Source organism: Palaemon carinicauda, chromosome 15 (genome assembly GCF_036898095.1).
Source record: "Palaemon carinicauda isolate YSFRI2023 chromosome 15, ASM3689809v2, whole genome shotgun sequence".
NCBI classification, from domain to species: Eukaryota; Metazoa; Arthropoda; class Malacostraca; order Decapoda; family Palaemonidae; genus Palaemon; species Palaemon carinicauda.
The window spans coordinates 14,571,330-14,587,483 of record NC_090739.1 but is presented as its reverse complement, the minus strand read 5'-3'; the positions used below and the strand labels follow the sequence as shown (position 1 = coordinate 14,587,483).

Here is a 16,154-nt window from a genome sequence, read left to right as displayed (position 1 = left end):
ACGCTAACAGAAAGAACTACCGACCATTTATCTTCAAATACATCTAGTAAGAAATTACCTGTTTTTGAACCAAGGTGAAATGAATACAGGAAGCCTTGCACAAGAGGTGCAAGGAAAACTTAGTGACACGGAACACCTTTTAGACAGAAAGAGGATCAGGCAGAAGGATGACAAGGTCCGCCTTTCAAAAACCACTGGCAGACATCCATTTACCCAAACCAATTTTAGCCAGACAGATTCAATGACTGGAGGATACAATCCTTCCTTACACATCTAAACATGATGTCCTTCCATTGTATAAAGCTTGAGATCTCGTCAACAGTGAGAGAGGATATAGGATGATTGGGTAAAAATCACACAAAGCCTGGCATTACGACATAAGGAGAGACGACCTGACAAATAAAAGGTAAGGGTCACATATAAAAATCTATTTATTTTACACAAGTTTCAATCACATTTTCTAAATAATAATAACAATAATAATGATGATGATGAAGATGATGATGATAATCTCCGCTATATAAGCGTCTCTCTCTCTCTCTCTCTCTCTCTCTCTCTCTCTCTCTCTCTCTCTCTCTCTCTCTCTCTACATATACATATACACATATATGTATTTATATATATATATATATATATATATATATATATATATATATATATATATATATATATATATATATATATATGTAACTTTTCAGCTCTCCTTGTCCCTCGGGTATGAGGGAGAGGAAGTAGTCATATCCTGGTAAGAGGGGAGTGCGTGTCGTGTATATCGAACTGAATATTTAGCCGTTAGTTTTAATGGATTGCGTACGCTAGTAATACAATAGAAAATTGAAAATGTTTAACTCAATAGCTTCCAACATTTTTCTTTTTACAATTAACTATCTACCAATTAAATGTCTGTCAGAACATCACTTCTTTATTTAGCTAGTTCTTTTATCCATCTCATCACTTCTCATACGATAAACGATAACATGTCTGCAAAATACTTTTACGAGTTGGCCACTATCATTTATGAGAAATTAGTGTTGCAATACAATTTAAAATCCTGGGGGTAGAAATGAGTTTCCATTTAGGGCTAATTTTATGTCCAATAATTTAACGTGGTTCTCCTCTCTCTCTCTCTCTCTCTCTCTCTCTCTCTCTCTCTCTCTCTCTCTCTCTCCTCTCTCTCTCTCTCTCTCTCTCTCACGAACATAAAACAATTAGTGGCCAGATAAAACAGGCTGTATAATTAGTTTTTCGCTTCCGCTGAATTAACTCCATATGTTGTGGATAAAATAAACATGTAAATAAAAACCTCATCACATCTGTTACGAGATTATCTTTTATATCTTTTTAATCATGAAAAAGTGCCGCTCCCACTCGTTATAACAATAAATAAGTAAGCAATTAATTTTACTCAAAGGTTTGTTTGGGCGACCGTGCATGTATGTTTAATATACACAATTAATAAATATAAAAACAATATAGAATTTATTAAAAAAAAAATTCAAATTAATCTAACCTTACTACATACTGCCACCACAACTGACCATGCTAATAATATACCTCTTTAACGAGAACACAAGAATAAAAATTATTTGCTTCATAAAAACAGTTACAATGTAGCCTGCTGTAACCATAACTGACTATGTTACTAATGTAACTCTTTTACTAGAAAACAACAATAACATTTTTCAACCGTTTGTTTTAATCAAGCATAATTCACATACAAGATATACAAACTTGAAATGTTTGTTTTAATCAAGTATAATTCATATTCAAAATGTACAAACTTGAAACATTTGTTTTCATGAATTATAAATCACATTCAAGATGTACAAATTTGAAACGTTTGTTTTAATCAAGTATAATTCACATTCAGGATGTAAAAACTTGAAACGTTTGTTTTAATCAAGTATAATTCACATTCAGGATGTAAAAACTTGAAAAGTTTGTTTTAATCAAGTTTAATTCACATTCAGGATGTAAAAACTTGAAAAGTTTGTTTTAATCAAGTTTAATTCACATTCAGGATGTAAAAACTTGAAACGTTTGTTTTAATCAAGTATAATTCACATTCAAGATGTAAAAACTTGAAACGTTTCTTTTAATCAAGTTTAATTCACATTCAAGATGTAAAAACTTGCAACGTTTCTTTTAATCAAGTTTAATTCACATTCAAGATGTAAAAACTTGAAACGTTTGTTTTAATCAAGTATAATTCACATTCAGGATGTAAAAACTTGAAACGTTTGTTTTAATCAAGTATAATTCACATTCAGGATGTAAAAACTTGAAACGTTTGTTTTAATCAAGTATAATTCACATTCAGGATGTAAAAACTTGAAAAGTTTGTTTTAATCAAGTTTAATTCACATTCAGGATGTAAAAACTTGAAACGTTTCTTTTAATCAATTATAATTCACATTCAAGATGTAAAAATTTGAAACGTTTCTTTTAATCAAGTTTAATTCACATTCAAGATGTAAAAACTTGCAACGTTTCTTTTAATCAAGTTTAATTCACATTCAAGATGTAAAAACTTGCAACGTTTGTTTTAATCAAGTATAATTCACATTCAGGATGTAAAAACTTGAAACGTTTGTTTTAATCAAGTATAATTCACATTCAGGATGTAAAAACTTGAAACGTTTCTTTTAATCAAGTTTAATTCACATTCAGGATGTTAAAACTTGAAACGTTTGTTTTAATCAAGTATAATTCACATTCAAGATGTAAAAACTTGCAACGTTTCTTTTAATCAAGTTTAATTCACATTCAAGATGTAAAAACTTGCAACGTTTCTTTTAATCAAGTTTAATTCACATTCAAGATGTAAAAACTTGAAACGTTTGTTTTAATCAAGTATAATTCACATTCAGGATGTAAAAACTTGAAACGTTTGTTTTAATCAAGTATAATTTACATTCAGGATGTAAAAACTTGAAACGTTTCTTTTAATCAAGTTTAATTCACATTCAACATGTAAAAACTTGAAAAGTTTGTTTTAATCAAGTTTAATTCACATTCAGGATGTAAAAACTTGAAACGTTTCTTTTAATCAAGTATAATTCACATTCAATATGTAAAAACTTGAAACGTTTCTTTTAATCAAGTATAATTCACATTCAAGATGTAAAAACTTGAAACGTTTGTTTTAATCAAATGTAATTCACATTCAAGATGTAAAAACTTGAAACGTTTGTTTTAATCAAATATAATTCACATTCAAGATGTAAAAACTTGAAACGTTTCTTTTAATCAAGTTTAATTCACATTCAACATGTAAAAACTTGAAACGTTTCTTTTAATCAAGTTTAATTCACATTCAACATGTAAAAACTTGAAAAGTTTCTTTTAATCAAGTTTAATTCACATTCAAGAAGTAAAAACTTGCAACGTTTCTTTTAATCAAGTTTAATTCACATTCAAGATGTAAAAACTTGAAATGTTCGTTTTAATCACATATAATTAATATTCAAGATGTACAAACTTGAAACGTTTCTTTTAATCAAGTTTAATTCACATTCAAGATGTAAAAACTTGCAACGTTTCTTTTAATCAAGTTTAATTCACATTCAACATGTAAAAACTTGAAAAGTTTCTTTTAATCAAGTTTAATTCACATTCAAGATGTAAAAACTTGCAACGTTTCTTTTAATCAAGTTTAATTCACATTCAAGATGTAAAAACTGGAAACGTTTCTTTTAATCAAGTTTAATTCACATTCAAGATGTAAAAACTTGAAACATTTCTTTTAATCAAGTATAATTCACATTCAAGATGTAAAAACTTGAAATGTTCGTTTTAATCACATATAATTAACATTCAAGATGTACAAACTTGAAACGTTTCTTTTAATCAAGTTTAATTCACATTCAAGATGTAAAAACTTGAAACGTTTGTTTTAATCAAGTTTAATTCACATTCAAGATGTAAAAACTTGAAACGTTTGTTTTAATCAAGTTTAATTCACATTCAAGATGTAAAAACTGGAAACGTTTCTTTTAATCAAGTATAATTCACATTCAAAATGTAAAAACTTGAAACATTTGTTTTAATCAAGTATAATTCACATTCAAGATACAAAAATTTGACATGTTTGTTTTAATCAGATATAATTCACATTCTAGATGTACAAACTTGAAACGTTTGTTTTAAACACACATATTTCACATTCAAGATGTACAAAGTTGAATTTGCAACTGATACCTAACGTCTGCACGTAAATGTCTGTTTCAATCCTCTTGGGTAAACTCTTTAGCTCTTAATCAACGTCCTTCAATAACTATTTACAAAACGTTTGCTATATGTTTACTATCAAGAAATGTCTATTGATAAACACAAATAAACAAAATCTCTTTTAGTAACAGATCACGCCGGTAATAGTTTTTTTTACTACAGGTAGCAACACACTTCGCTATTCACACTAGGAATAGCCTACACTTCACTATTTTCTCTAGGAACATACTTCACTAATCCCATCAGCAACACATTCACTATTCATACTAGGAATAGCCTACATTTCACTATTCCCTCCAAGAATACACTTCACTAATCCCACTAGCAACACACTTCACTATTCACACTAGCAACACACTTCACTTTTCACTCTAGGAACACACTTCACTAATCTCACAAGCAACACACTTTACTGTTCCCACTGAAACACTTATCTATTCAAACTAGCTCCATATTTCACTATTCACACTAGCAAAAGATTTCGCTAATCCCACTACCAACTGATTTTACTATTCATACTATCCACATATTTCAATATTGACATAAGTAACAGTTTTCAATATTAACACAACCAAGAGATTTCACTATTTATACTGGCAACATCCCCTATTAACGAAACTAATAAACTGCACTGTTCTCACTAGAAACTGATGTCAGTATTTACACAAGCAACTGATTTCCCCTTTTCACACTAGCAATAAATCTCGGTATTCACCCTAGTAAAAGATTTCACGATTAACACAGGCAAGATTTCATTACTCCCACTCGCAACAAATTTCTATATTCAGAGCAGCATGTCACTATTCACACCAGTACCATATTTAACTTTTCACACTAACACAATTACACCATTCACACTAGCAACAATATCACTATTCAAAAAAGATGTCAGGATGCCAGGGAACTAAAAATCAATCAATCCCAAAAGAATAATTTCACTATCAACAATACCAAAATTTCACTATTCCCAAGAATTCCCTATTCACAATAGCAAACAGATTTCCCTATTCAAAACGCATACCACAATAACCTTATGGCTTTCGGAATAAATTGGACTGTATTTAGTATTACATTTTTTTATTGTGGCAACAAAAAAATAATCTCTCAGGATGGATTCAGAAATTCCTATGGAATACATTGGACAATGTTTAAACTATTCCTTTCTTTTGTATTCTTGGTTACCTGTAAGTTATAAAAAATATATATAAGAAATAACTCCCGCATTCATTGCTACCATTTGCATACAATAACAGCATTCAACTTAGGTTTATGTTTCAACACCAAGTTTGCGAAAGCACTGAATAGGGAGGAAAGAAAATCCTGGTTAACAATACGTTCACATTTTCAATGCTATATTTCAACTCAGTTCATTTTTTTTTTGTCTCGTAGGAAAAAAGAATAAAGGAATATTAATCATGTTTTAGAAGATAATTATTTTAATGGGGCTGTTCTTAAAATATTTCATTCTTCCTTGTTTCCTTTCCTCACTGCGCTATTCTCCTGTTGGAGCCCTTGGGCTTATAGCATCCTACTTTTCCAACTAGGGTTGTAGCTTAGCAAATAATAATAATAATAATAACAATAATAATAATAATAATAGTAATAATGTGCATGTTAAGACTCTCATTATATCAAAATCATTCCCCCTTTTACCCTTAATTGCGAGGTAATCTGGCTGTTCATTACAAGGAAATTCGAAAAAATAAAATAAAAAAGGGGAAAATACATCAAACGATTGCATGATTTTGGCAGTATGACCTCAAGCCTTTTACTACAATGTAATTGAATATAATCTTGAAAGAATGTACAATACATATATAATTATATAAAAGTATGTGTGTGCTTACTACTCCATTGGGACGTAAAATAATCATAAACAATGAAACTGGAGAGAGAGAGAGAGAGAGAGAGAGAGAGAGAGAGAGAGAGAGAGAGAGAGAGAGAGAGAGAGAGAGAGAGAGAGAGAGAGAGAGAGAATGTGTTATAATGTCTAACGCCTCTTCTATGACGTTTCCACCAGGAACTAGGGCATAAGGAGTCACCTTAATCTCGGTGGCCCCAATTATCTTGGAGAAGGCAAAACAAATTAATATATATGCAAATAAGGAAGCAAAAGCCGTTGACAACAATACGATTATAGTCATATCAGGGAAGTTATTCTTCAGTCAAGGAGAAGGATTCAGCGACTTGCAATGCATCAGAGATGGGAGTGTCAGATTCATCACGAGGAAGGTCGAATTAATGTCTTTTATCTTGTTGTGTCGACCAAAGAAGGAAATAATTTGATTTAAATAATTCATAAATCCTCTAAGATGACCTAAATAGATATATTCCATGTGAGAATAAATAACAATGAAATTTAAAATATGGTTGCCTAAGTAGGGCATCGAATGGCAATTAATTACGAAATAAAACTGTATAATTAATGGGAAATTATACAATGATAATCACTATACGTAAATAATCCCATTTCTTAACAAAACAACAACAACAACAACAATAATAATAATAATAATAATAATAATAATAATAATAATAATAATAATAATAATAATAATATCATCATGAAGATAATACGACTCATCATCTCCTCCTACGCTTATTGACGCAAAGGGCCTCAGTTAGATTTCGGCAGTCGTTTCTATCTTGAGCTTTTAATTCAACACTTCTCCATTCGTCATCTCCCACTTCGCGTTTCATAGTCCTCAGCCATGTAGGCCTGGGTCTTCTAACTCTTCTAGTGCCTTGTGAAGCCCAGCTGAACGTTTGGTGAACAAATCTCTCTTGGGGAGTACGAAGAGCATGCACAAATCATCTCCATCTACCCTTCATCATGGTCTCATCCAAATATGGCACTCGAGTAATCTCTCTTTTAATTTCATTTCTAATCCTGTCTTGTCATTCAACTCCCAATATCCTTCCGAGGACTTTGTTCTCAAATCTAAATCTATTGGACATTGTTTCATTGTCATACCATGACTCATGTCCATAGAGTAACACCGATCTCACTAACTGATGCATAGTCTGATTTTTATATGTAATTTCAGGAGATTTTATTTCCAAATTTTACTTAACTTAGCCATTGTCTGATTTGCTTTTTTCAATCTTTCACTAGACTCTAAATTATACCACTATTCATCCGCAAATTTCAAGTTACTTTCTAACCCAAAATAAACAGTAATGCCTAAGAAGTTCCTCTTAACATTGATGTGGTTATTAGCATAAGGGTTATCATTCGAACTGAAGGTAGTTACACTTACTTGTGTAACTGATACCGAATGACTCTTTAAACACAATTCAGTAAGAAAAAATATATTTCAAGTCTAGTGACTAAATATTTTCAGAAGATTTGTATTTTCTAAATAGTGCAAATTGCTAAAATCATATCAATTTGTATCGGCTGCTAAAGTTTGAAAACAGAATTATTTACTAAACAGCAGAATCTGCTGTTATCATTGTTTAACTAGTCATTCACAGAAAAATATTGCTTTCACGTTGGTATAAAAATTATGAAAAGAGTGGAAAGGCGATATGAAAATTATATAATTCATTCATCCAGAACGCAAAAACTCTTGATATTAGGGAGAAACGTTCGGAAAAACATATCATCAATCTTGTCAACTCCATTACTAATGCGTATTCAAATCCTGAATAGACATGAAGATATACGCATAAACGGAAATTAGTATTTCTTACGTTTGTTTATTAGTATATTTATATATGTATTTATTGAAGTAAGGAGGACTTTTCTCTTAAACTATTAAAATAACTAGTTAAATTACATTTATATGCTTGGTACCATCTAAGTCCTGCTTGCTTACTACGAGCTAAGTAATTAGCTAACAAGCCTGCTAATCACGCCATTTTCTCTTTACTTGGGAGGTTCATGGATATACCCAAGTCAGTCTGGCCTAGCATACCATACCGTCCATATCTTCACTGGCAGTATTTCGGCACGAAGATTTGAGCTGCTAGATTTGTGCTACAAGATTTTCATACCATTGAATTTGTGCTGTGCTGCTATTTTATTGAACCATGTTTGGATTACGAGATTCAAGTGTTTCTACATTCCCGAAGTTATTTAACATGAACTAACTTCCTTTAATTTGGACTCTGAGCTTCCTTCGGCATGAAACTTTAAACTTCGAGGGCATTCGACTCGTCTCATAGCTTGCATGGATAAAGGTGAGAACCAAGCATTGTTAGGGGTTTCTAAATGTTTAATGGTAATCATTATCCGTTGCCTTAAGCCTTCAATGCACCAATACAAAAATAAATTCCTTCCTCTCTGATAGATATATATATTGTGTACTATTAAACTAATTGTGATATTTGTACAATACTTTCGCTTAGGTATAATTGGTGAAGCTAGGTCGTCCTGGGTTATCATCCTGCGTCCATCTTTCTTATTTATATTATTGGTAAGACTTTATATTAGATTTAATTCGAAGGGTGAATGTTATATTGAATACATCATGCAAAATTATATTATTTATATTTATAGCTTCAGGACAGTGTTTGATGTCGGAATGTATTTCATTTTCCAGGATATCATTTATCCATATGTTTAATTGAAGTGGCTTAGTCCGAGGATAAATTCCCTGTTTGTTACATTGGCGAGCACTTCCAACATTATCGGTAATGGCTTATTAGGTTTATATAGATCATATATGCAATTTACGATTTATTAATATATACGTTGTTCAAATTGGATTTATATAATTTCCTTTCTTTTATTATATCTTGATATATTCCTTTTTGTTGTTTATACAGGTGAGGTTGGAAAAGCTGAAAGTAGTTTGGAAATTACCCCTAGTTATAACCACCTTCAAGCAATCGGAATAGACAATTTATTGCATTTTTACTTCTCTGAAATGTTTATAATAAATTTGGTGAATTGTTTTGAAGAGTTTTCCTAACTACCATTGTAGAATGTTCAAAATTCAGCTTATGGCGCCCAACGTGGGGCTTTGATGGAGACAGCTGAATTTGCCGGAGTAAAATTCTTGTGTTTGAGGGTTGCTCAGAGTCCAATAATCAATTTTCTTTTCTAGCTCGTTATATTTTGTTAATTATGAATAAGTTACAGGTATTTGTAGGTCAGCGGAAGACTATTAGGAAAAAGGTCACTGAATGTTTTAATAATGTTAATAATTATGATTCCTTTAATCCTTCTGAGCGTTTGTCTGAGAGAGCTATTCTCTTACATTATAAGGAAAAGTTGTCTGATCTCGATAGTAAGATTCTAGCCGAGAAATTTTTTGATAGAGAAACTGTAGTTGAGGCTGATTTAGAAACTGAATTAAATTCATGTCAAGATTATTTGGATAAAATAGAAAGGTTATTGCCCTTGCTGGATGTTTCTGCAAATCCTTGTTCTAATGTAACTGATACTGCTAGAAGCTTGCTTAAGCAGCCCACAGCTCCTCTTCCAAAATTTAGTAGTAGAGAAGGGGAAGATTTTTTAAGGTTCATAACCGAGTTTGAAAACACAACCAGTGCATTTAGTTATCCAGATAGGGATTTGTTGCTTTTACTAAAACAGCAAATAGATGGTAGGGCTAAGTATTTGTTGTATAGCTTAGAAGCTGACAAGCAATCTTATAAAGATGCCAAGGAGTTGTTGGTTTCAGCTTTTGCTTCTAAAGAAGCTAGAATAAATTCTACCATTCAGAAATTGTTGAATCTTAAGCTTGGAGAGAAGGATGATCCTTTCATATATATCTCAAATCTGAGAACTATTTGTGAGGCTGTTAGGACGTTAAAAATTGATGCTAATGAGTTTACAAGGTTTTTTGCTTGGCGTGGAATTAATGATAATTTCAAGAGTCACTTGGTTCAAATCACCACGAAAACTCACCCCTCTTTGGATGATATTCTCGATAATTTTTTTAATGCTAGTGAGAGGTACGAAAGTACTAAAGGTAAAACTCCTCAAGAGATTAAGTTTAGAAATAAGTTCAGAAATACTCCTGTTAAAGACAGTACTGATAGTTTGGCCGTTAAAACTAAAGTAATGGAAAGTAAATTTTCTGTACCAAACTGTCTCCTTTGTAGTAGAAGTGATAGTAAGGAAACTAATCATTATGTTAATAAATGTCAGAAATTCTCTACTCCTGCAGAAAAAGTTCACATAATTGAGTCTTTCGGAGGTTGTGTAAAATGTGGAATGTTAAACCATATGTCTAGCGAGTGTAGGTTTAGGTTTAAAAAGCGTTGCATAAATTGTAATGGTTATCACATGAGTTACCTTTGTGTGTCAGAATCTGAAAGGGATGGATCATCTCGGACTAATAAACTTAATTCTAATGCCAAACAGGAGGCTAGCAGTGGAGTTGCTGTAACACACCAGTACTCGACGAATTCCATATTGCCCACATTTACTTTTTCTCTTGAGGGCAATGATAGTGTCTATAGGGGTTTGAAGGACAGCGGTTCTCAGAGTACATTTGTGTCTGCTAGATTAGCAAATTCGCACAATTTTAAAATTGTTCACTCAAACATTGAGCTCACTGTCAAGGGCTTTAATGAGAGTAAAAGGTACTGTACTAAAGTTATTAAGATGCCTCTTAGGATTGGAGATTCAGTAGAGCATATTTTGGCAATTGTGGTTCCGGATATAAGCATTAATTTGGAGTTACCCTTTCTTGGTGAACTTGTTGAAGCTGTGCACAGTAAAGGGTTAGTTCTTGCTGATAAATTGTTGAATAGTAATTTGAGGAAAATTGATAATGTGCATCTTTTGCTGGGCACAGATTCTTTCAGTTGCTTAACGGGAAAAGAGATACTGATTGGTAATGTGAGTCCTTCTGTGTACATTGAATCTAAGGTAGGAATAATGCTCACAGGTAATATTGAAGCTTTGCTTGCCAATTTCAGAGGTACAGATGGGGGATTGGGAGCTTGTTTATCAGTAAGTAAGGAAGCTAATTGTTCAAATATCCATGTTTACAGCAATTCTTTCTTTCTTAGCAATAGTGTTGATATTTTGGAAGAAAATTGCCTATCAGGGTTTACTACTAATACATTTTTTTCAGTCCTTAATGATAAGGGTGATATTTTGGAGGGACAATTGCAGCGTGCCACTGATCAAATTCTCGAATCTGAGTGCAAATATTTCTTGAATTATGATCAAACGAATTATTGTGAAACTAATACAGACCTTGACGAAAAGTTAACTGAATTTACTTTAAAACAGATTAGTAGAAGATCTGACGGAAGGATAGAAGTTCCTTTGTCATGGAATACCAAAGTGTCTCATTTACTTTCTAAAAATGAGGTTTTATCTAAGCTCATACTTAAGTCAAACCTTAAGAAGCTCAGGAAGAATGAAGGTCATTTACAATTAGTTGATCAAACTTTTAAAGAGCAGATTAAGTTGGGTATCATTGAGCCAATATATGATTTAGAGGTTTACAAGGCTGAACATCCCTACTTCTCTTTTTTGCCTCATATGCCTATTTTTAAGCTAGACAGAGAGTCGACTAAATGTAGGGTAGTGTTTTTGTCTAATCTCAAGGAATCTTCTAAAAGCACATCTTTATCACATAACCAGTGTATGTTTTCAGGACCTATTTTGAATCAGAAATTGTCATCATCTTTCCTTAATTTACGGTTTGATAAGAATTTGTTAGTTTTTGATTTGCAGAAGGCGTTTAATATGCTTGCTTTAAGTGAAGCTGACCAAGCTAGATTACTGTTTTACTGGTACAAGAATGTTAGTAAGGGAGATTTTTCCTTGGTTGCATTTAAGAATGTTAGGCTTCCGTTTGGATTGAGATGCAGCCCATTTTTACTTATGATATCTCTGTATTACATATTAGTTGCACAAGCATCTGACCAGTCAATGTTGTCTGAATTGAAGCATTTAATATATTCACTTATATATATGGATAATGGAGCTGTCACTTTCAATGATTCAGAGAGTTTATATTGGGCTTATAAACAGATTCCATGTATTTTTGAGCCATACAATTTCAAGGTTCAACAGATTGTCACTAATGATAGGGATTTACAGGATGTAATTGATGTAGAGAATAAAGTAGTCACTCCTGAAACAAATAAACTGTTCGGTCTAACATGGGATAGGTACTCTGATGAGATATTTACAAAGCCCATTAATCTAAATGCTGAAGCTAAGACTAAAAGGTCCATATTGCAAACTATTGCTTCCCAGTTCGATATCTTTGGATTTAATATGCCATTATTTAACAGGTGTAGATTATTTATGCATAAATTAGTGTCGAAAGAAACTTGGATGGGATCAAATACTATCTCAGGAGTTGCAGAAGGAATGGCAAAATATTTCAAAGCAGTGTAACAGAGCAGCACCTTTACGTATTTCTAGATCTGTTGGTCCTCGTAATGGTGAATATAGTATTTTAGTGTTTACAGATGCCAGTCGTGATATATATGGATGTGTCCTTTATTTGCTTCATAATGAGTCTAATAAGCTTAGCTTCGTTCATGCCAAAAATAGGCTAGTTAATAAACAGCTAGATGGCAAGTCGATACCAGCCCTTGAGTTAAATGCAATAAGTTTAGGAGTAGAATGTGCTATGGAAATTTTCAATGACTTATCTGGGTCACATTGCATGAAGCCTCTACAGATTGTGAATATAACTTTATATACAGATTCCATTTGTGCTTTACATTGGCTTAATGCATCTTCATCTAAACTAGATAAAATGAATAAACACACAACATTTGTTCGCAACAGGATTCATAATATTCAGAGAAAGTGTGAAATGTTTCCTGTCACTTTTAAATTTGTTTCTGGTAAGGCAAATCCTGCAGATTTGGTGACAAGATGTGTGTCGTATAATCAGCTCATGAATTCAAATTATTTTTCAGGACCTAGTTTGGATGAAGCCAATATTCCAGAGCTATCAGTCACAATACCAGCATTTGAAATTGGTGAAGAGAGCAATTGTTCCCATGGTCTTTCTGTGCTTTTGTCCAGTGCGGAGCCTCTCATTGATATTAACAGGTTTTCCAGTTTTAGGAGACTAGTGCTAGTATATCGGAGAGTTTTGATGTGTGTCCAGAAATGGAAAGTTAGAGCAGGGTTGAAGTGTGATAATGACGATTTTAGTACTCCCTACTTTGTTCAAGCCCTTAATTTATTGATATCTTTTGAGCAGAAGAAATATTTTTCTGAAGTTTTTGAATATTTCAGTCAAGTTAATGTGCCTATTAAAGACATTCCTTCTATTGTGACAAAGTTTAACATATTTTTTGATGAGCAAGGTTTGCTTAGAGTAAGAAGTAAATTTAAGAAGTGGTATTTAAACAAAGATAACAAGTTTCCCATTCTACTGCCTAATGATAGTTATCTCACAAGACTTATTATAATGAATGCTCATGATAAATTACTTCATTCTGGTAGTTATGCCGTATTGACCGAATTAAGAAGAAATTATTTCATACCCAAACATTTTTCTACTGTTAAGAAAGCTTTGAAGCAGTGTGTTCATTGCCGTCGGTTCAATAGTCGTAGCATTAAACTTAATCAGAATTCCTATAGAGATTTCCGTTGTAATCCACCTAATGTACCTTTTGCCAATATATTTATAGATTATCTTGGTCCATTTTCAGTTAAAGTTAGTGGTGGGACACATAAAGTATGGTTATTATGTTTGACTTGTACTTGGTCTAGAGCAATTAATATGAAGATAGTTAAAAGTTTAAATGTAAGTGAATTTTTAAGAGCTTTTCAGATGCATTGTTTGGAGTATGGGATCCCTCAGTTGTGCATTAGTGATCAGGGATCGCAGCTTGTAGCCGGAGCTAATATTATTACATCGTTTATCAGGGATCCAGAAACTTTACTTTATTTTGAAGAAAATAATGTTGCCCCTCTTTCCTTTCAACAATATTCCAAAGGTGCTAGTCAGTTGGGATCTATGGTTGAGGTGTGCGTTAAAATGGTAAAAAGGTTAATTTTTGGAGCAATAAAGAATAACATTTTATCCTATTCGGATTTTGAATTTTTAGTATGTAATGTGATCCATCTCGCTAATAGACGTCCCATAGCTTTTAAGGAAGTTGTTAGAAATGATAGTAAAGATTCTCTTCCTGAACCAATCACCCCTGAACATTTGATCAGAGGGTATGAGCTGTCTTCTTTAAATTTGATTCCTGAATTGCAGAGCATTCCACAAGATCCAGATTTTGATTCCAGAGACATAGAGAGGAGTTACCAGGGGTTGTGCAAGGTTAAAGAAAATCTTAATAATATTTATCATAATGAGTTTTTAGGTAATTTATTATATCAAGCTATTGACCGAAAGGACAGGTATCGTCCGGTTTCTCATGCATTGATAAAGCCAGGAGATGTAGTTCTTGTGAAGGAGGAACATACTAAAAGGAGTAATTATCCCCTAGGATTAGTTCGCGAAGTTGTAAGTAATGATTTGGGAGAGGTGACACAAGTAACTGTACTGAAAGGGAAAACTAAAAAGATTAGTAAGTTACATGCAAGTCAAATAATTCCTTTCCTTGAGATTAATACTACTGATGATGTAGTTTGTAATACTGATAATAAGAATGTTCCTGGTGCTGATAGAAAGAAAATTTCCTCGCGGCCTAAAAGAAAAGCTGCTACGGTAAGTGAGGAAAGAACAAGAAAAATTTTGCTCTAATTTCATATGTTCATTTACAGCGATGAAGATTTTTTACCTTTGAAAAATCTTCATCCTCTTCCGTGGACTAAACGGAAATTAGTATTTCTTACGTTTGTTTATTAGTATATTTATATATGTATTTATTGAAGTAAGGAGGACTTTTCTCTTAAACTATTAAAATAACTAGTTAAATTACATTTATATGCTTGGTACCATCTAAGTCCTGCTTGCTTACTACGAGCTAAGTAATTAGCTAACAAGCCTGCTAATCACGCCATTTTCTCTTTACTTGGGAGGTTCATGGATATACCCAAGTCAGTCTGGCCTAGCATACCATACCGTCCATATCTTCACTGGCAGTATTTCGGCACGAAGATTTGAGCTGCTAGATTTGTGCTAAAAGATTTTCATACCATTGAATTTGTGCTGTGCTGCTATTTTATTGAACCATGTTTGGATTACGAGATTCAAGTGTTTCTACATTCCCGAAGTTATTTAACATGAACTAACTTCCTTTAATTTGGACTCTGAGCTTCCTTCGGCATGAAACTTTAAACTTCGAGGGCATTCGACTCGTCTCATAGCTTGCATGGATAAAGGTGAGAACCAAGCATTGTTAGGGGTTTCTAAATGTTTAATGGTAATCATTATCCGTTGCCTTAAGCCTTCAATGCACCAATACAAAAATAAATTCCTTCCTCTCTGATAGATATATATATTGTGTACTATTAAACTAATTGTGATATTTGTACAATACTTTCGCTTAGGTATAATTGGTGAAGCTAGGTCGTCCTGGGTTATCATCCTGCGTCCATCTTTCTTATTTATATTATTGGTAAGACTTTATATTAGATTTAATTCGAAGGGTGAATGTTATATTGAATACATCATGCAAAATTATATTATTTATATTTATAGCTTCAGGACAGTGTTTGATGTCGGAATGTATTTCATTTTCCAGGATATCATTTATCCATATGTTTAATTGAAGTGGCTTAGTCCGAGGATAAATTCCCTGTTTGTTACATTGGCGAGCACTTCCAACATTATCGGTAATGGCTTATTAGGTTTATATAGATCATATATGCAATTTACGATTTATTAATATATACGTTGTTCAAATTGGATTTATATAATTTCCTTTCTTTTATTATATCTTGATATATTCCTTTTTGTTGTTTATACAGGTGAGGTTGGAAAAGCTGAAAGTAGTTTGGAAATTACCCCTAGTTATAACCACCTTCAAGCAATCGGAATAGACAATTTATTGCATTTTTACTTCTCTGAAATGTTTATAAT

At 32.4% G+C, this 16,154-nt stretch overlaps 1 long non-coding RNA gene across 1 annotated transcript; it reads left to right on the top strand.

The window, feature by feature from the left end:
• Positions 1-15,271: 15,271 nt before the first annotated feature.
• On the top strand, positions 15,272-15,936 carry LOC137654484 (uncharacterized). Its single transcript, XR_011046641.1, has 3 exons — positions 15,272-15,454; positions 15,623-15,690; positions 15,817-15,936. It is a non-coding gene; the product is annotated as an uncharacterized lncRNA (long non-coding RNA).
• Positions 15,937-16,154: the final 218 nt, after the last annotated feature.